General features: G+C 41.8%; 1 protein-coding gene across 2 annotated transcripts in view; it reads right to left on the bottom strand.

Moving 5' to 3' along the window:
* The window catches only part of LOC128693679 (sphingomyelin phosphodiesterase), an 84,986-nt gene extending 70,807 nt beyond the window's left edge, over nucleotides 1-14,179 (bottom strand). For both annotated transcript variants that reach the window (XM_053783462.2, XM_053783463.2), the window contains exon 1: nucleotides 13,947-14,179. The gene's annotated coding sequence lies outside the window, so the exon portion shown is untranslated. The remainder of the gene's footprint in view (nucleotides 1-13,946) is intronic.
* Nucleotides 14,180-21,666: the final 7,487 nt, after the last annotated feature.

The raw sequence follows: 21,666 nt of genomic DNA, 5'->3' as shown, positions 1-21,666 counted from the left end.
GTGCAAGACGCCCAAAAGTATGAAAAAAAATTTTTTTTACCACATGAAATGTTAATTTTAATACACACAAACTGAAAAAGGCATGCACAATTAAATGACACTTACTTTTATTGAAGATCTGGTGATGATTGATGGGATGGGAGGAGGGGAGAGCATTATCTTCTTACTGTTTAGAAGGGGAATCCCCTTCCATTACGACTTGAGGTAGCAAGTCCTTTTCCGGGGTTACTTCCCTTCTTCTTTTAATGCCACTAGGACCAGCTTGAGAGTCACTGGACCTCTGTCGCACAACAAATCTGTCCATAGAGCTCTGTACCTCCCGTTCCTTTACGATTTGTCTAAAATGGGCCACAACATTGTCATTGAAATAGTCACCAGCACGGCTTGCAACAGCTGTGTCAGGGTGATTTTCATCTATAAAGGTTTGCAGTTCAACCCACTGTGCACACATTTCCTTAATCTTTGAAGTAGGCACAATGGATTCCACAACTGGCATAGGCTTCTCAGGGTTAGCCCCAAACCCTTCAAAATCTTTCTTAATTTCCATACTAATTCTCACCCTTTTTACCACAGGGTTGGCACTAGAAGCTTTCTTGGGGCCCATGGTCACTTATTTTCCAGAAACAGCACCGAAAACACTGTAATAATACGAAATATTCCGAGTGTATGCTTGGATGTTACCGCGGAGGCTGGCTGGTAAACAATGGGACGGCCGGCACATGTGAGGCTGGCTGAGGGCACATTGGACGCGTCTCGGACGAAAATCGGTAAGCGGGTTTTTAATCGGTATGCGCGGCAAAAATTTTGCGATAAAAGTAATCGGTATGCGGAAAAATCGCTATGTGATGCCATCGTTATGCGGGGGTCCACTGTATATATATATATATATATATATAATATATATATATATATATATATATATATATAATATATATACATATATATATATATATATATATATATATATATATATATATAAAAAATATAATATATATAAATATATATATATATATATAAAAAATATAATATATATAAATATATATATATATATATATATATATATATAATACATATAATATATATACATATATATATATATATAATACATAAAATATATATACATATATATATATATATATAATACATATAATATATATACATATATATATATATATATATATATATATATAATATATATAAATATATATATATATATATATATATATATATATATATATATATATTTATATATATATATATATAAATATATATATATATATATATATATATATATATATATATATATATATATATATATATATATATATATATATATATACATATACATATATATATATATATATATATATATATATATATATATATATATATATATATATATATATATATATATATATATATATATATATAACAAGTTGGATGTCCTGGCTCTAAGCGAAACAAAGCTGAAGGGGGTAGGAGAATTTCAGTGGGGGGAAATAAATGGGATTAAATCTGGAGTATCTGAGGGAGTTAGAGCAAAGGAAGGGGTAGCAGTAATGTTAAATGATCAGTTATGGAAGGAGAAAAGAGAATATGAGTGTGTAAATTCAAGAATTATGTGGATTAAAGTAAAGGTTGGATGCGAGAAGTGGGTCATAATAAGCGTGTATGCACCTGGAGAAGAGAGGAATGCAAAGGAGAGAGAGAGATTTTGGGAGATGTTAAGTGAATGTATAGGAGCCTTTGAACCAAGTGAGAGAGTAATTGTGGTAGGGGACCTGAATGCTAAAGTAGGAGAAACTTTTAGAGAGGGTGTGGTAGGTAAGTTTGGGGTGCCAGGTGTAAATGATAATGGGAGCCCTTTGGTTGAACTTTGTATAGAAAGGGGTCTAGTTATAGGTAATACATATTTTAAGAAAAAGAGGATAAATAAGTATACACGATATGATGTAGGGCGAAATGACAGTAGTTTGTTGGATTATGTATTGGTAGATAAAAGACTGTTGAGTAGACTTCAGGATGTACATGTTTATAGAGGGGCCACAGATATATCAGATCACTTTCTAGTTGTAGCTACACTGAGAGTAAAAGGTAGATGGGATACAAGGAGAATAGAAGCATCAGGGAAGAGAGAGGTGAAGGTTTATAAACTAAAAGAGGAGGCAGTTAGGGTAAGATATAAACAGCTATTGGAGGATAGATGGGCTAATGAGAGCATAGGCAATGGGGTCGAAGAGGTATGGGGTAGGTTTAAAAATGTAGTGTTAGAGTGTTCAGCAGAAGTTTGTGGTTACAGGAAAGTGGGTGCAGGAGGGAAGAGGAGTGATTGGTGGAATGATGATGTAAAGAGAGTAGTAAGGGAGAAAAAGTTAGCATATGAGAAGTTTTTACAAAGTAGAAGTGATGCAAGGAGGGAAGAGTATATGGAGAAAAAGAGAGAGGTTAAGAGAGTGGTGAAGCAATGTAAAAAGAGAGCAAATGAGAGAGTGGGTGAGATGTTATCAACAAATTTTGTTGAAAATAAGAAAAAGTTTTGGAGTGAGATTAACAAGTTAAGAAAGCCTAGAGAACAAATGGATTTGTCAGTTAAAAATAGGAGAGGAGAGTTATTAAATGGAGAGTTAGAGGTATTGGGAAGATGGAGGGAATATTTTGAGGAATTGTTAAATGTTGATGAAGATAGGGAAGCTGTGATTTCGTGTATAGGGCAAGGAGGAATAACATCTTGTAGGAGTGAGGAAGAGCCAGTTGTGAGTGTGGGGGAAGTTCGTGAGGCAGTAGGGAAAATGAAAGGGGGTAAGGCAGCCGGGATTGATGGGATAAAGATAGAAATGTTAAAAGCAGGTGGGGATATAGTTTTGGAGTGGTTGGTGCAATTATTTAATAAATGTATGGAAGAGGGTAAGGTACCTAGGAATTGGCAGAGAGCATGCATAGTTCCTTTGTATAAAGGCAAAGGGGACAAAAGAGAGTGCAAAAATTATAGGGGGATAAGTCTGTTGAGTGTACCTGGTAAAGTGTATGGTAGAGTTATAATTGAAAGAATTAAGAGTAAGACGGAGAATAGGATAGCAGATGAACAAGGAGGCTTTAGGAAAGGTAGGGGGTGTGTGGACCAGGTGTTTACAGTGAAACATATAAGTGAACAGTATTTAGATAAGGCTAAAGAGGTCTTTGTGGCATTTATGGATTTGGAAAAGGCGTATGACAGGGTGGATAGGGGGGCAATGTGGCAGATGTTGCAAGTGTATGGTGTAGGAGGTAGGTTACTGAAAGCAGTGAAGAGTTTTTACGAGGATAGTGAGGCTCAAGTTAGAGTATGTAGGAAAGAGGGAAATTTTTTCCCAGTAAAAGTAGGCCTTAGACAAGGATGTGTGATGTCACCGTGGTTGTTTAATATATTTATAGATGGGGTTGTAAGAGAAGTAAATGCGAGGGTCTTGGCAAGAGGCGTGGAGTTAAAAGATAAAGAATCACACACAAAGTGGGAGTTGTCACAGCTGCTCTTTGCTGATGACACTGTGCTCTTGGGAGATTCTGAAGAGAAGCTGCAGAGATTGGTGGATGAATTTGGTAGGGTGTGCAAAAGAAGAAAATTAAAGGTGAATACAGGAAAGAGTAAGGTTATGAGGATAACAAAAAGATTAGGTGATGAAAGATTGAATATCAGATTGGAGGGAGAGAGTATGGAGGAGGTGAATGTATTCAGATATTTGGGAGTGGACGTGTCAGCGGATGGGTCTATGAAAGATGAGGTGAATCATAGAATTGATGAGGGAAAAAGAGTGAGTGGTGCACTTAGGAGTCTGTGGAGACAAAGAACTTTGTCCTTGGAGGCAAAGAGGGGAATGTATGAGAGTATAGTTTTACCAACGCTCTTATATGGGTGTGAAGCGTGGGTGATGAATGTTGCAGCGAGGAGAAGGCTGGAGGCAGTGGAGATGTCATGTCTGAGGGCAATGTGTGGTGTGAATATAATGCAGAGAATTCGTAGTTTGGAAGTTAGGAGGAGGTGTGGGATTACCAAAACTGTTGTCCAGAGGGCTGAGGAAGGGTTGTTGAGGTGGTTCGGACATGTAGAGAGAATGGAGCGAAACAGAATGACTTCAAGAGTGTATCAGTCTGTAGTGGAAGGAAGGCGGGGTAGGGGTCGGCCTAGGAAGGGTTGGAGGGAGGGGGTGAAGGAGGTTTTGTGTGCGAGGGGCTTGGACTTCCAGCAGGCGTGCGTGAGTGTGTTTGATAGGAGTGAATGGAGACAAATGGTTCTTAATACTTGACGTGCTGTTGGAGTGTGAGCAAAGTCCTGGAGATGGGAAGTACAGTGCCTGCACTCTGAAGGAGGGGTGTTAATGTTGCAGTTTAAAAACTGTAGTGTAAAGCACCCTTCTGGCAAGACAGTGATGGAGTGAATGATGGTTTTTCTTTTTCGGGCCACCCTGCCTTGGTGGGAATCGGCCAGTGTGATAATAAAATAAAAAAAATATAACATATATATAATATATATATATATAAATTATGTAAATATATATATATAAATATATATATAAAATAATATATATAAATAATATATATAAATAATATATATATATATATATATATATATATATATATATATATATATATATATATAATAATATATATATATATATATATATATATATATAAATTATATTATATATATATATATATATATATATATATATATATATATATATATATATATATATATATATATATATATATATATATATATACTGTGTGGCACAGTGTGTGGTAATCGCAAACATATGCCAAGGTTCGACGCTGGCACTCGCAGAGGTGAGGTGCAAGCCTTTGCTGCCAATGACATCATGGCATTTTGGTGGCATGACAAACGTGATGTCACATTGTTGACATCAGTTCACACAAACGAAATGGTACCCAGTGGCAGGGACAACAGAGAGACCAATGAACCCATTCTAAAGCCTGCAGCTGTCATGGACTACAACCTCAATATGCGCTTAGTGGACAAATGTGACATGCAGATTGGGTTTGCAGACTGTGTACGCAAGAGTTATAAGTGGTATATCAAACTTTTTTTCCATCTTGTTGATATCTCTATGCTAAATGCTTATAACATATACAAGTTGAAGACCAACAAAACACCAAAATATGGTGAATTTTGCCTGTCAGTAATCAGACAAATAATTGCAAAGTACAAAGGAGCAACTCCTGCAATAGACCAGCGCCCACAGACGTCATCTCGTTTGAGGCCTGGTGATCACTACCCCATACAACTGCCTCCTACTACTGCCAAGAAAAATGCTCAGAAGAGGTGTTATGTATGTATGCATACCACAAAACGCCCACAAACACGCAGAGACACTCGTTTTATGTGTGAGGAGTGTGAAGTGCCCCTCTGCATATACCCATGTTTCAAAGAGTTCCACAAGCTGCAGCAGTTCTAGGAACGTGCTTAGTGACTGTACATATGTATATATATTATGGAACAATAGTAATAAACATTGTTTTGTATTGTTTGTTTGTGTAAACAAAGTGTATACACAAACTAATAGTGATAAAGTTTGTTCTGTTATTGTGTTGTAAATAATGAGTGTATATTTGAACAATGCACCTTACATTGGTCTCACAGGCCACATAAGTTACCTGGAAAAGAAAAATATTGAAAAATGCAAGAAACCTTTGAATTAGAGTAAATAAAAGAATACCGGGTGGGCGGCAGTCGCCGCTGTTGCCATACGCACGTCGATTTCTGCAAACTTTGCGGCTCTATATCTCGGTAAGTACTGATGGCAAAAATTTTTTTTTAGGCTTAAAACACTAGTAAAAATATTCCTAACATTTTCATAAGAAAAAATAATTTTTTTTTTTTTCGAATATTTGGCGACATAGAATGACAGTTTCAGAGAGGGCCCTGAAACAGTCAAAGGGTTAAAGCATCTCATAGGGCAAAAAGAGAGGCATTTACAGTCATTGTCCTCTTTGCTTTCGGGCTGAGTGGACGCACTGCGCAAACAGCTCCTGCTTTCTCTGGTGCGCAACTTCCTGTTTTCACCAAGATGGCCGCCAGCTACCGCAGGAGGAGCAACACCGTGTGTGTTGACCTTGTTAAAGGGGCAATTTACCCTACGAATGCCTCTGTTTTATTACCAACGATTATACGGGACACGTTTGGCATTGAAGTTGAAGAATTACACGGAATAGCACTTAATGGATCATCACGAATCTTCATAAAGTTCTGCACAGTGGAGGCATACGAAAGGACGGTGACTCAGTACCAGGAGAAGAACATCACCGTATCATCTGGTCTGGAGGTACGCCTGCGGGATGCCTCAAAATACTACACCTGGGTGAGGATCCGCAACGTTCCTTTTGAGGCAGACGATGTAGATATCAGAGACACATTTCAAAGATATGGTGAGGTGCATGCTATAACTTTAGTTCGATGGATGGAGGGAATCTATGAAGGGTTGCCAGCTGGATCTTACACCGTCAAGATGTCTTTAAGAAGACCTATTCCATCGTATGTTGTCCTGGAGGATTTTAGGACACAGCTGTACGTGACCTACGCGGGACAACGAAAGACGTGTCGCCTGTGCGGCGCTTTTGACCACATGGCGGCCGGATGTGGTAAAGCAGCAGCGCAGCGGCCTTAGGAATGGCAAGTAGTCACAGAGTCTCAGGCGGAACCTCTGCCGAAGACTTTGAGTGCAGCAGGCAAAGGTAATTGGGCGGACGAAGTGGAGGGCGTGTTAGAGAATTGTGTGACACTACCAGTGGCTTCGGATGCTCCCCCGCAAATGGGCCCGGAGTTGAGCAGCAGCCTGTGGGGGTGGGAGAGACCGGTGATCCACAGGAGTTATCTACGCCCCTACAGGAGATGATTAAGTCTTTCCTGGACGTGCCTGCGGAGGAGAACCCAGCTACAGACAGGAGAATTCTGATGGTTGAGAAGGACTTGATTGAGCAGATTCCAGAGCCTCTGGGGTCAGAGCCTGACATGTTGCAGTTGCTACAGGTGGAAGCTGAGGTGCACAAGGGCAATGGAAATACTGATATGGAAATTGAGGGCACATCTAGAAAGAGGGCTGGAGGCTCGTCGGATGAGGAGGTTATAACACCAGCTCAGCGTACAGGGAAGAAGACGTGGGCAGGAGTGATTAAGAAGGGGCAGGGTAGTGCACATGGGGGGAGGGGGTACAGGCGGGAAAGAGTGCACGGGAAAAGACAGAAGCAGCAAAAAGTGGAACAGACAGGACACAGAGACATAGAGGAAAGCCACCCTTTCTGAATCTTTAAGTGTCTAACGATAAACGTGAATGGCCTTAGAGCTGATGGTAAATGAGTATGGTTGGAGGATGTTTTGCGGCGTTTTAACATTGATGTGTGTTTTATTCAAGAACACAATTTCAAGTATGGCAAAGAGTTGAGGCTGAACGGTTTTAGGATGTATGTTGGTAGTTCAGGGAAATTAAAGGGTGGGGTGGCAGTGGCAGTGAGGGAGTCCAGTCCATTCCACGTGCTCAAGTGGGAAGAGGGAGGGAGGGGAGGGGAGGGGAGGGTGGTGAGGGTGGAAGGGATATGGGGTGAGATTAGAGTATGTTTTCTGGGGATATATATGCCGGCAGATAGTAACATACAGGTAAAGGTGAATTTTGTAAGGGAGGTTTTGCTTTTCTACATGCGGGGTTTACCAATGGTTTCTATAATAGGTGGGGATTGGAATTGTGTAATCAGGAATAAGGATGTGGAGCCGAGAGGGGCAGGGTGTGTGCTTGGAGTACTGAGGGATTTGTTGAGGGATGCAGGGGTTTATGACATAGTCAGGGGCGATGGGTGGAAAGTAGAGCACACGTTTATGCGGAGGGGTTATGCTGCCAGGTTGGATCGTATATATATATAACTCGAGATATAACAGTAGAACGTGTAATGACGATAGATTTAGGTTTTTCGGACCATCGTGCTGTTTTGGCAGAGATGGCATGGGAAGGGATGGTTCGTAGGTATGTGGGTTATTGGAAAATGAATGTGAGGCTACTTCAGGGAGAGGGGGAGGGGTTGTTTTTTAGGGAATGGTGGAAGCAACTATGGGAGGCTCGCAACGAAGAGGAGGATGTCTTGGAATGGTGGGAGAAGCACGCTAAATTGCAGATTAGGGAGTATTACCAGCATAGAGGAAGGGATGAGGCGAGGTGGAGGTATGGTTTACAGAAATATTTAGAGGGGCAGCTAAATGATTGTTATGAAGGGGGAGGGGGGGCTAGACATGGAGAAATAAGAGGTTTTAAGGGGAAGATTGAGGGATATAAAAAATTCTCGTTTTGATGCGATACGTGTGAGGGAAGGTTTAGAGGAGGTTCTATGGGGTGACAAACCGTCAGGATGTGTTTTGAGGAGATTTAGGAATAGACAACAGATGACCACGATTATGGGATTAGAGGTGTGTAAAGGGGTGGGGGGATATAGGGTGGGGCAGGTACTTAGTACCACCGATGGAATGAGCAATTATGCTGATTATTGGTTTAGGGAAAATTTTAAGCAGAGGGAGGGAGGAGAGAGGGAGGGAGAGATTCTGGGAGAAGGAATTCGAGGTATTTTAGGGGAGGAGGAGAGTGCGGTAATAGAGGGTAGAATCAGTGAGGAGGAGGTGGAGGAGGCGATAATGGGCTTGAGTAGGGGAAAAGCGCCGGGCATTGATGGAATTCCTAATGATTTCTATATTACACATTGGGATTGTATGAAGGAATGTCTGGTCCGGTTGTTTAACTGTATGAAGGAAAGGGGAGTGTTGGGGGAATCGCAGGGCACGGGGGTAGTAGTTTTGGTCTATAAGGGAGGGGGGGGTTAAGACCTTGGGTGCTTTTAGGGCGATCTCCCTCATGTGTGCAGATTATAAAGTTTTTGCGAAGGTTTTAGGTAACCGTATGAAAAAGGTGCTTGACAGAGTCCTACATAGAGGACAGTGTGGGATTCCAGGTCGAAGTATGTGTGAGGGGCATGGAAGAATTAAGGATTTTGTGGAGGGTAGACAACGGGGGGGGATACTGGGGATTGATTGGAAGCAGGCTTATGACAGTGTAGATAGACATATGTTGTGGTGTATTTTAAAAAAACAGGGTTTTGGTGATGAGATTGTGTGCTGGGCGACTACTTTGTATACGCCTGCAACGGTCAGGGTACAGGTTAATGGGAAGTTAGGGTTGCCGGTGCAGATGGGGATGGGTTTGCGACAGGGTTGCCCCTTGTCTCAAATCCTCTTTGCATGCATGCAGGACCCTTTTTATAGGCTTATAGAGGAAGGAGTGTGGGAACAGGGAGAGGTGGGTCCTGGGAGATGTGGTATTGTGGGGTATGTGGATGACACCACAGTTTTGGTAGGAGGGGAAATAGGATTGGGGAATGTGGGATGTATAATAGAGATTTTTGGTGGGGCGACAGGGATGAGGGTTAATGGAGCAAAGTCAAAGTTATTAGAAGTAGGCACGTGGGTGGGGGGGGGTTTGGGGGAACAGTATGGGTGGAACGTAGTGGATAGAATTAAGATATGTGGGGTTGTGTATATGGCGGACGCTGGGGAGGCACAGAGAATAAATTCCAAGGAAGTAGTGAGTAGAGCGATGGGTAGGATGCGCGGGTGGAGGGCTGGGGATGTAACATTGCAGCAGAGGGTGGTGGTAGTAAATACACTTGTGTACAGTAAAGTGTGGGGCGTGGCAGAAATATATCCCCTGAGGTCGTGTGATATTCAGGAACTGGAGGGGGTGGTTTTGAGGTATGTGTGGGGTTATGGGAAGCCATGGCTACGGAAGGAGGTGGTGATGATGGGCGTGCGGCAGGGTGGGCTGGGTCTTATACCTTTGGACACACGAGTGAAGGCAGTGTATGTAAAGCAGCGATACTTGAGGGTGGGAGGGGAGAGGGGTAGAAGGGTGGGAGAGGTCATGAAGGATGTGCGAAAATGGTGGAAGGGAAAGGCACTACTGGAGTGTGAAGATATGGTGCGAAATTTGTTGGCAGTAAGGGAAGCAAAAAAAGTAAGGGTAAGTAGGCTTGGGAGGACAGGTTGGCAGGGTACAGTGATACAGGGAGTAGCTACATACCCAATGTATGATTGGAGGGGCATTTGGGAAGACTTTCGGAAGATCAGATTAAAGCCAAGGGTTCGTGAAGTGGTTTATAGATTCTTTATGGGAATTCTAGCTACAAGGTCAGTGCTATATAGAATGGGTTATGTAGGTGCTGGCACTTGTTTGCATTGTGAGGAAGAGGAGATGGCTTTTCATGCCATATATTTTTGTGAAAACTTGGGTTTTGTAAGGGCATGGTTAGCGAGAGTTCTGGGTATAGTGGCGGAAGGGGGGAGAAACATTTCGACTTTGAGGGCTTTGCATTTTGATGTGGGAGGGGTTTCCAAGGACATTCGGAGGGCAGTGATGTATGTAGTGGCAGATTTTTTGTATGTGTCTTGGTGCATGCGGGAGGTGGGGGGTGAATATAGGGTGCGGGCGCTTGCGGCGAGTGTGTATCGTACAGTATGCAGAAATAGGCTACTATATGGGAGGTTGTGGGTAAATAGTTTTCCCTTGAGTTATCGTAATCTGTCGGTAGGTGTAATGTTAGGGTTGGGTGTAGTTTAGAGCTGGATTGGGCTGGTTCTCCCTAAACTGGCATTCTTGTTCTTTTTTGAGATTAGTGGAGGATGGAAGGTGGAATAAAAGTGTGGCAGTGGAGCATATGGGTGTAAAGTCGTTAGGAATGAGGGGGGGCATAGGGGGGAGGGGTGAACTGGTGACATTTGGTTAAGAGACAGGGGTTTTATGACTTTCAACGTCAGGTACGAACTTGAGCATGGAAGGGAACGTGAGTTTGTGATTTTTTAATACAGATAGCATGGGGTCAGGGGATGGCAGGGGTTGGCTTTCTGAAGTGTCTTTTGCCAGGTTGGTTTTGTTAATGATTGAGGTAGTACTGCCCGGTACATGTTTTATTAGGAGCCATAAGTTATATTGTGTAACTTAGTGCGTGACAGAGTAAGTCTGATATTGCTCTGGAACATTGTTAATAAATATATATATCTTGTTGAACATAATACATAAAAAATGGGAATATGTATTAGTGAGTGAGTTACAATTTCTAGTGTACTGTTACCATATTAGTTGGTATTCTTCACTTTGTCAAATAATTACTATCTATATATTGTTATAAGTTATTTATGTTAGTTCTTATTTTATACGTTTTAAGTGAACAAATGTAAGGTGTTGTGACATCTAGTGCAAGTGACATTTATCTTGCACTGGGGAAAAGGGGAAGTGTAAAGTAAATATGATTGGATCATAACGAAATGTCATTGGATATATGTACACTGTATTTAGAAGACGGGAAGGATTGTGAGGATTGTCAATATATGTATTAATTCTTATGTAAATTTCATGGAACTCAGGGTGATAATAATGTACACCTATTAGTCGGATGATAAGTATTGATATTATTATGCTTATTGTAATATAATTTGATTGATGAAATGTATAATCTGGTTTTTAGCTTTGGAGTAAAGAGATAAAAAGCATAGGGGATGGGGGATATTTTGTAAGCACAAAGATGAATCAGCAGTATGTATTTAGAAAATGTAACAATTTTATTTTTCTGTGGTGGAGACGATAAGGGGTTCTCATATTCCTTTATGTTATTGAACTTTAATGTATTTTTAAATTCAATGACTGATGGAGGTTATGAGTGGTGACAGCAGACACAGTTACTAGGCATGTGTGGGGGGGGGTGAAGAGTCAGCGGTAGTGTATTAAATCCACCACCGTGCACGATATTGATTGTTATCATGGGGTATATGAGGGTTAGGGTGTGGATTGGTTTCTTTGGTGGATGTGTGCCATCATGTTCAGACTTTTCTTGTATTATAGTCAGCCTTTTAGATGGCTGGATTGTGTTTATACATGTTGTCAATGATGTCCTTAATGCTCTAATAAATGTATAAGAGATGTCAATGAGTATACTCAGGTGAAAGTGGTATGTTTTTCAAGGGGGGGGGGGGAGTGTAAGCATTACTAGGTAGGACTATCGTTTTTATTATAAGACCATCTTTTCACGTGAAGCACAGTACATAAAAGTAGTGTTTGATTGGAGTGCAGCAGCCAATTCTGATGTCATTATATAAGTGCTTCTTTGGTATTTGTGTAGTCACTGCAGATTATCGTTTTACTGCCTGTATCTTGTTACATATTGATTATGTACCCATATATTTTTTGTACCTGAGTTTTAAATAAAATATAAAAAAAAATTTACAGACTAATCAAAGGGGGAGATGAGCAGTTAAGAAATCTATATATTTAATTAAAGAGAAATTAGAAAGGAATAAGAAAAGCAAAAAATATCATGAGGTTAAAGCCACAAGGGATTAGATGATTAACCTAAAAGGTTTCTTTCAGGTATATAAAAGATTAGGGACAAAACAGGCCCACTCGCAAGCTACTAGGATCAGCTCACTGACAGTGACAAAAAATGTGTGGAATTTTTAACACTTATTTCCTCTCAGTTTTTATGCAGGAAGATGCCAGCGAAATTCTAGAAATAATAAATTAAGTAGAACAGGACGAAAATAAGTTATGCACGATCAGTCACAAGTGACATGGTTCTCAGACAAATAGATAAATTAAAACCTAACAAATCCCAAGGCCCTGATGAACTATGGGGTATTAGCCACCCAGGATAAGCTGGTGGGGTGTTAGCCACCCAGGATAAGCTGGTGGGGTGTTAGCCACCCAGGATAAGCTGGTGGGGTGTTAGCCACCCAGGATAAGCTGGTGGGGTGTTAGCCACCCAGGATAAGCTGGTGGGGTGTTAGCCACCCAGGATAAGCTGGTGGGGTGTTAGCCACCCAGGATAAGCTGGTGGGGTGTTAGCCACCCAGGATAAGCTGGTGGGGTGTTAGCCACCCAGGATAAGCTGGTGGGGTGTTAGCCACCCAGGATAAGCTGGTGGGGTGTTAGCCACCCAGGATAAGCTGGTGGGGTGTTAGCCACCCAGGATAAGCTGGTGGGGTGTTAGCCACCCAGGATAAGCTGGTGGGGTGTTAGCCACCCAGGATAAGCTGGTGGGGTGTTAGCCACCCAGGATAAGCTGGTGGGGTGTTAGCCACCCAGGATAAGCTGGTGGGGTGTTAGCCACCCAGGATAAGCTGGTGGGGTGTGCCACCCAGGATAAGCTGGTGGGGTGTTAGCCACCCAGGATAAGCTGGTGGGGTGTTAGCCACCCAGGATAAGCTGGTGGGGTGTTAGCCACCCAGGATAAGCTGGTGGGGTGTTAGCCACCCAGGATAAGCTGGTGGGGTGTTAGCCACCCAGGATAAGCTGGTGGGGTGTTAGCCACCCAGGATAAGCTGGTGGGGTGTTAGCCACCCAGGATAAGCTGGTGGGGTGTTAGCCACCCAGGATAAGCTGGTGGGGTGTTAGCCACCCAGGATAAGCTGGTAGGGTGTTAGCCACCCAGGACTGTCTTATTCCCATTGTGATCCTTCAGTCTTGTCTCCCAGGATGCCATCCACACCAGTTAACACCCAGGTACCTACCTACTACCAGGTGAACAAGGACAGCAGGTGTAAGAAAACACCGAACACTACCACCCAGTCAGGGATCCAACCCCGGACACTCAGTGTGCGAGACGAGTGTTAAACACCAAGCTACAGGACACCTAGCTCAGGGGATGGCCCATTAATTAAATTTATTTAAGCACAGGTACATACAAGTACAATTATCATACATAATGTAAATTACCCAAGATAGCCCTTAAGTCAGTGACATATTTCCACTTGGGTCCCTTGATTTCCACTGGGGTTCTTAATTTCATACACAAATCTTCATTCATCACAACTTCAGTTTATTTAGAGGTATCTTAGTAAAATATGTTAGGAGAATGAAATAAGGGCAACTTACCATTCCTTAGTCAGCTATCCTCACCAACAACTGTTTTCTTCTTGTTAATTAACAGTAAATTTCTACCTCCTTAACCCAACCACAAACTGCTTTTATAACTAAAAGACGCTTTTCCACATATGTTCACAAAGATAGGGGAAAAACGTGAGGAAACGGAGCCAGTATTCCCGGAGCAGCAACATATAACCTCCCAAGTCAGTGTCCTGGCATACACTGTTGTTATTCTTGCTGTCTTCTGGTTTATAGGGCACCACAGCTGTCACCGTTGAGACTCCTGCGGTCCGTAATCGGGAAAAGAAATATTGTCCCAATCTTGGTGACAATGGGTCAGGCAACAAGATTCCGTTCGTAGCTAGAAATAAGAGTACTTTCAGATTAAATGAGATGGATTCCTGGCAGAGGCAGGGGTCTTCACTACTGGTTCAGCAACTGGGTTCTCTCAGGCGGTAGAAATCCACAGCGAAAATAAGGCGCTTCCGACTTCTGCGCAAATCTTTGTCGAGTGTGGACGTCTAACTCTCACCAGAATATGTGAAAAAAAACCTCGCTCTCTCTGGAAAGCTTGTCTTTATCTTATTTTGTCCGCCGGACACTTAGAGGGGAAACACCTTTTATCGACTCCATTTTTTTCCACTCGACGGAACCAGTAAGAAGCCGGTAACTGAACTCAGGTGAGGGTGTTGATGTCCCACTAAGGGTCTAGGGCTAGGCAATGGGGGCCCATCTTTCCTAACTGAATTTTTTGTTCCTGTTTTTCTTTTTCAAGGGAAAATTCTTTTCCTTTCCCATTCATTGCCCAGCTTTGAGGACTTCCATTCCAGCCTTGGTTGCTGTGTGGGCTTCTTGCTGTCGAAAGGGATCGGTGACATTTTCTCCGTTCTCTCTGAGAGGCTTGTTCTTATCTTATTGTACCCGCTTGGAGCTTTATGAGGGCACCATTCATCTAGTTTAGTTGTGTTGCCTAAGCGGCATATTTTACAATTACTTCCTATAGTTGATAATACAATGCAGTATCCATTTTTCAGCACTGCGGGTATTTCTTTAACAGTTTTCATGGGAAGCCGGTAACTAAACTCAGGTGAGGGTGCGAACGTCCCTCCCTGTTGCAGTCTAGGCAAGGGGGGCTCTTAATACAGATAAAACCTAGATAAGATTTTGTTCGGATTTATAACCCCTGAGGGTTAGCCACCCAGGATAACCCCCAAAAAAGTCAGTACATCATCGAGGAACTGTTAGAGGTGGCCCGTGGCCTGGCTGGCAACGTTCTGGCTTCACATACTTACCTGTCAGCGGTTCGATCCCCGGCAGGGGTAAAAACATTGGGCATACTTCCTTACACCTGCTGTCCCGTTCACCTAGCAAGCAAGTAGGTACCTGGGTATTAGACGCCTGGTGTGGGTCGCATCCTGAGGGACAAGATTGAGGACCCCACTGGAAATAAGACAGTCCCTCGATGAAGCATTGCCTCACCTGGGTTATCTTGGATGGCTAACCCTCCGGGGTTAAAAATCCGAACAAACTCTTATTTGTCTGTTTTATTTCTATTGGGAGTCCTTTACTCTTATCCCCCGGAATGCGACCCACACCAGTCGACTAACACCCAGGTACCTATTTACTTGCTAGGTGAACGGGACAGTAGGTGTAAGGAAACACAACCAATGTTTCCACCCTTGTCGGGGATCGAATCACGAACACCGTGTGTAAGGCGAGAGTGATGCCATTAGAATTCACAGAACAGGAGAAATATTCACAAACACTAATTTCAGGCCGAAGGGGAGTCGAACCTACGAACCTTGGAACAGGGTACGCAGTGGTCTGCTCACTCTATCACATTAATAATAATAATAATAAAGTTTATTTCTTTGTAAAGGTTACAATGTGTAATTACAATTTTGATTTGCTAAGTACAAAGCTAGCCACTATCATGCCCAGGCATTTCGGGCAAACTAATCCATCATTACACTAACTGAAACCTGGCTAAAGCCTGATAGTACAGATGTCTATGCCATTCCTGGTTACACAGCCATACACAACTGTAGGCCAGACCAACAAGGGGGTGGCACAGCCATATACTACTCAGACCAACTAGAATGTATCACTAATACTTGCACAAGGGATGAACATGGGGAATATATAATAGCCAAATTCAAATCCAAATACCTACAAAAACCTCTCACATTGATAAACATCTACAGAGTTCCACAGTCAAACATTAGCCAATTTAGTCAAAACCTAGGAAGTATGATAACTGATGCACGCATGAACAAAGATCACTTACTACTCTCAGGTGACTTCAATATAAATCTCCTGCAAGACCAGGACCCACACGTTACTGAATTCACAAACACAATGAGTAACTGTATGTTGCTACCAACAGTAACAAAACCTACAAGAGTTACAGAGACTAGTGTTTCCCTACTTGACCACATCTGGACCAACACCATATCCCCTTTAAAATCAGGCATAATTACAGATAATACCACAGACCACTACCCGACTTTCCTCATAACAACTCTTGGTAAATTACCCCAAGACACTACTAAAGTCACCTTCAGACTTCACAATGAGGCAGCCATTAATAACTTCACAACAGCAGTAGCAAACATTGACTGGCACACTGAGCTAGAAATCTATACAGATATTGACGAATGTATTAATAATTTTCTTAAAAAGACTCAATACCTCTATAACAAGCACTGCCCTAAAAAAACTAAACAGATGACAGCTAAGAGACTGAACAGTCCCTGGCTAACACCCAGCATTCTCAAATCCATAAATACAAAACACCAATATGAAAAACAGTACAGAATGGGTCACATAACCAGAGACCAAACAAAACGTTACTCGTCAATCCTAACCAGCCTGATAAGAAGGGCAAAAAAATTGTATTATGAGAACAGATTATCCAACTTACGAGGTGATATAAAAAAGACCTGGAAAACCCTATCAGAAATTCTAGGAACAAAAAAGATATCACGAAATAGCGAAATAAAATTAGCAAAATCAGATGAACCCCAACTCCCACCAACAGAAACAGCAAACAGACTCAATGATTTCTTCTCCACTATAGGACAAAACCTTGCCAATAAAATCCCAAGCTCAGATACCCCACCAAATGACTACTTCACCGGCAACTACCCGAACACACTGTTCCTAGCTCCGACTAACCCATACGAAGTCTCCCTTATTATCAACACACTAAAAAACAAGGCAGGAGATTTAAATACCTTACCACCCTTTATATACAAAAAAGTGTCACAAGTGCTATCACCAATCATTGCAACACTCTTTAACAAATCCATTGAATCCTCCACCTTCCCTACAGTACTCAAAATAGCAAGGGTCACCCCGATCCACAAAGGAGGAGACCAAACAGAGTTGAATAACTACGTATAGGCCAATATCCAACTTACACCCTCTCTCAAAAATCTTCGAAAAATTAATTCATAAACGAATCTACTCCTACCTTATCTCCCAAAACATACTCAACCCCTGCCAATTTGGATTCAGGCCTAATAAAAATACTAATGATGCTATTATACACATGCTAGAACATATATAAATAACAAAAAGGCACAATACCGTGACTGGAACGATACACAAATAACCCGCACATAAAAGACAGAAGCTTACGACGACGTTTCGGTCCGACTTGGACCATTGACCATTGACTTTGTCAATGGTCCAAGTCGGACCGAAACGTCGTCGTAAGCTTCTGTCTTTTATGTGCGGGTTATTTGTGTATAGAACATATATACACTGCAATAGAGAAAAAAGAAGTCCCACTGGGGATCTTCATTGACTTACGTAAAGCTTTTGATACAGTTGACCATGACTTGCTCCACGTAAAATTGTCACACTATGGTATAAGAGGGCACTCCCTCAACTACCTCAAGTCATACCTCAGCAACAGAAGCCAATATGTGTATGCAAATGGGGCAAACTCCTCTGCACAACCAATTACAGTTGGTGTCCCACAGGGAAGTGTCCTTGGCCCTCTTCTCTTTCTCCTATACATAAATGACCTACCAAATGCTTCGCAATTACTCAAACCCACACTATTTGCAGATGACACTACATACGTCTTCTCCCACCCGAGCCCAGTCACGCTAGCCAATACTGTAAATACCGAATTACAGAAAATATCTACCTGGATGAGAACTAACAAACTTACACTAAACATTGACAAAACCTACTTCATTCAGTTTGGTAACAGAGCTACAGATGTCCCTCTTAACATAATGATAAACGGATCACCTATCACAAAGCTAACAGAGGGAAAATTCTTAGGAATCCACCTTGATAATAGACTCAAATTTCATACACATATACAACAAATTTCTAAGAAAATTTCCAAGACTGTAGGCATACTATCGAAGATACGGTACTATGCTCCACAGTCAGCCCTCCTGGCCCTATATCACTCTCTTATTTACCCCTATCTCACCTATGGAATTTGTGCATGGGGCTCAACAACAAGTAACCATCTCAGACCACTAATTACCCAACAAAAGGCTGCAGTTAGAATGATAACAAATTCTCACTATAGGCAGCACACTCCACCAATATTCAATACACTAAACCTCCTCACCATACAAAACATCCATACTTACTACTGCACCTATTACATACATAGAACACTTAACTCTGATATTAACCCTCCCCTCAAACATCTCCTTGCCAACCTCAACAGAACACATGACCATAACACAAGGCACAGATCACTCTTTGATGTTCCTCGTGTCCATCTCACACTATGTAAAAACTCAATGCACATAAAAGGCCCTAAAATCTGGAATTCATTACCTGTAAATATAAAAGAAACACTACCTGTTTATAAATTCAAGTCTCTTCTCAAAGATCACTTACTCACCCAAAACCAAATAAATACTGAATAACTGAACCTTATAAATTGTATATCTTAAATGTTTCTCACAATTATATCACATAAATGTTAAACCTAAAACCCAATCTAACTTTATTATTTTTTAAATACACTACCTAACAGAATACTCCATTCTACTGAATGTACAACAATGCATACAACCATATGACCTGTCTTTGTAATACTCACTTGTGCTTTATAGTAACCTGTTTACATTAATGTTTTATCACTGATTTCATCATTGCTTAGTTAATCTTAAGTTAATTTTAAGCCAGCCCGTAATGCTATGCATAGTTTACCTGGAGTTTACCTGGAGAGAGTTCCGGGGGTCAACGCCCCCGCGGCCCGGTCTGAGACCAGGCCTCCTGGTGGATCAGAGCCTGATCAACCAGGCTGTTGCTGCTGGCTGCACGCAAACCAACATACGAGCCACAGCCCGGCTGATCCGGAACTGACTTTAGGTGCTTGTCCAGTGCCAGCTTGAAGACTGCCAGGGGTCTGTTGGTAATCCCCCTTATGTGTGCTGGGAGGCAGTTGAACAGTCTCGGGCCCCTGACACTTATTGTATGGTCTCTTAACGTGCTAGTGACACCCCTGCTTTTCATTGGGGGGATGGTGCATCGTCTGCCAAGTCTTTTGCTTTCGTAATGAGTGATTTTCGTGTGCAAGTTCGGTACTAGTCCCTCTAGGATTTTCCAGGTGTATATAATCATGTATCTCTCCCTCCTGCGTTCCAGGGAATACAGGTTTAGGAACCTCAAGCGCTCCCAATAATTGAGGTGTTTTATCTCCGTTATGCGCGCCGTGAAAGTTCTCTGTACATTTTCTAGGTCGGCAATTTCACCTGCCTTGAAAGGTGCTGTTAGTGTGCAGCAATATTCCAGCCTAGATAGAACAAGTGACCTGAAGAGTGTCATCATGGGCTTGGCCTCCCTAGTTTTGAAGGTTCTCATTATCCATCCTGTCATTTTTCTAGCAGATGCGATTGATACAATGTTATGGTCCTTGAAGGTGAGATCCTCCGACATGATCACTCCCAGGTCTTTGACGTTGGTGTTTCGCTCTATTTTGTGGCCAGAATTTGTTTTGTACTCTGATGAAGATTTAATTTCCTCATGTTTACCATATCTGAGTAATTGAAATTTCTCATCGTTGAACTTCATATTGTTTTCTGCAGCCCACTGAAAGATTTGGTTGATGTCTGCCTGGAGCTTTGCAGTGTCTGCAATGGAAGACACTGTCATGCAGATTCGGGTGTCATCTGCAAAGGAAGACACGGTGCTGTGGCTGACATCCTTGTCTATGTCGGATATAAGGATGAGGAACAAGATGGGAGCGAGTACTGTGCCTTGTGGAACAGAGCTTTTCACCGTAGCTGCCTCGGACTTTACTCTGTTGACGACTACTCTCTGTGTTCTGTTAGTGAGGAAATTATAGATCCATCGACCGACTTTTCCTGTTATTCCTTTAGCACGCATTTTGTGCGCTATTACGCCATGGTCACACTTGTCGAAGGCTTTTGCAAAGTCTGTATATATTACATCTGCATTCTTTTTGTCTTCTAGTGCATTTAGGACCTTGTCGTAGTGGTCCAATAGTTGAGACAGACAGGAGCGACCTGTTCTAAACCCATGTTGCCCTGGGTTGTGTAACTGATGGGTTTCTAGATGCGTGGTGATCTTGCTTCTTAGGACCCTTTCAAAGATTTTTATAATATGGGATGTTAGTGCTATTGGTCTGTAGTTCTTTGCTGTTGCTTTACTGCCCCCTTTGTGGAGTGGGGCTATGTCTGTTGTTTTTAGTAACTGTGGGACGACCCCCGTGTCCATGCTCCCTCTCCATAGGATGGAAAAGGCTCGTGATAGGGGCTTCTTGCAGTTCTTGATGAACACAGAGTTCCATGAGTCTGGCCCTGGGGCAGAGTGCATGGGCATGTCATTTATCGCCTGTTCGAAGTCATTTGGCGTCAGGATAACATCGGATAGGCTTGTGTTAATCAAATTTTGTGGCTCTCTCATAAAAAATTCATTTTGATCTTCGACTCTCAGTCTGGTAGTTGGCTTGCTAAAAACTGAGTCATATTGGGACTTGAGTAGCTCACTCATTTCCTTGCTGTCATCTGTGTAGGACCCATCTTGTTTAAGTAGGGGCCCAATACTGGACGTTGTTCTCGATTTTGATTTGGCATAGGAGAAGAAATACTTTGGGTTTCTTTCGATTTCATTTATGGCTTTTAGTTCTTCCCGCGATTCCTGACTCCTAAAGGATTCTTTTAGCTTAAGTTCGATGCTTGCTATTTCTCTGACCAGTGTCTCCCTACGCATTTCAGATATATTGACCTCTTTTAGCCGCTCTGTTATTCTTTTCCGTCGCCTGTAAAGGGAGCTCCTGTCTCTTTCTGTTTTACATCTACTCCTCCTTTGGCATACTGCTCTTACCTGTATTTGTTGTACCTCTGTATGTGTGCTCAAATTTTTAAATAAATATATAGTAACTAATTAAAACTAGATAAGATAATAGTACACAGTAATTATACTTAAAACTAAACAAGGAATAGTGGTTAGCAGTTTTACAATTTTACTTGAACTTAATACAATCTTATTTAAACTTAGTACAAAATCTAACTTACAAGTAATGGTGCAGGTGGTAATATTTTATGGAATGGCAGAATTAAAAGCCAGGAGGTCACATGATAAGGCTAATTAGCAGATGTTATGGTAGATTTGGTTAATATTGAGAATTATAAACCCAGAGGTCACATAAAACTAGTTAGCAGATGTTTGGCTGATTTGGTTAATATTGTGAGATAAGATGATTTTTTAGCTAAAGCTAGAC

The sequence above is a fragment of the Cherax quadricarinatus genome, chromosome 34 (genome assembly GCF_038502225.1).
Source record: "Cherax quadricarinatus isolate ZL_2023a chromosome 34, ASM3850222v1, whole genome shotgun sequence".
NCBI lineage: Eukaryota > Metazoa > Arthropoda > Malacostraca > Decapoda > Parastacidae > Cherax > Cherax quadricarinatus.
Note: the sequence above shows the minus strand (reverse complement) of the source record. Positions and strands in the feature narration are given on the sequence as shown.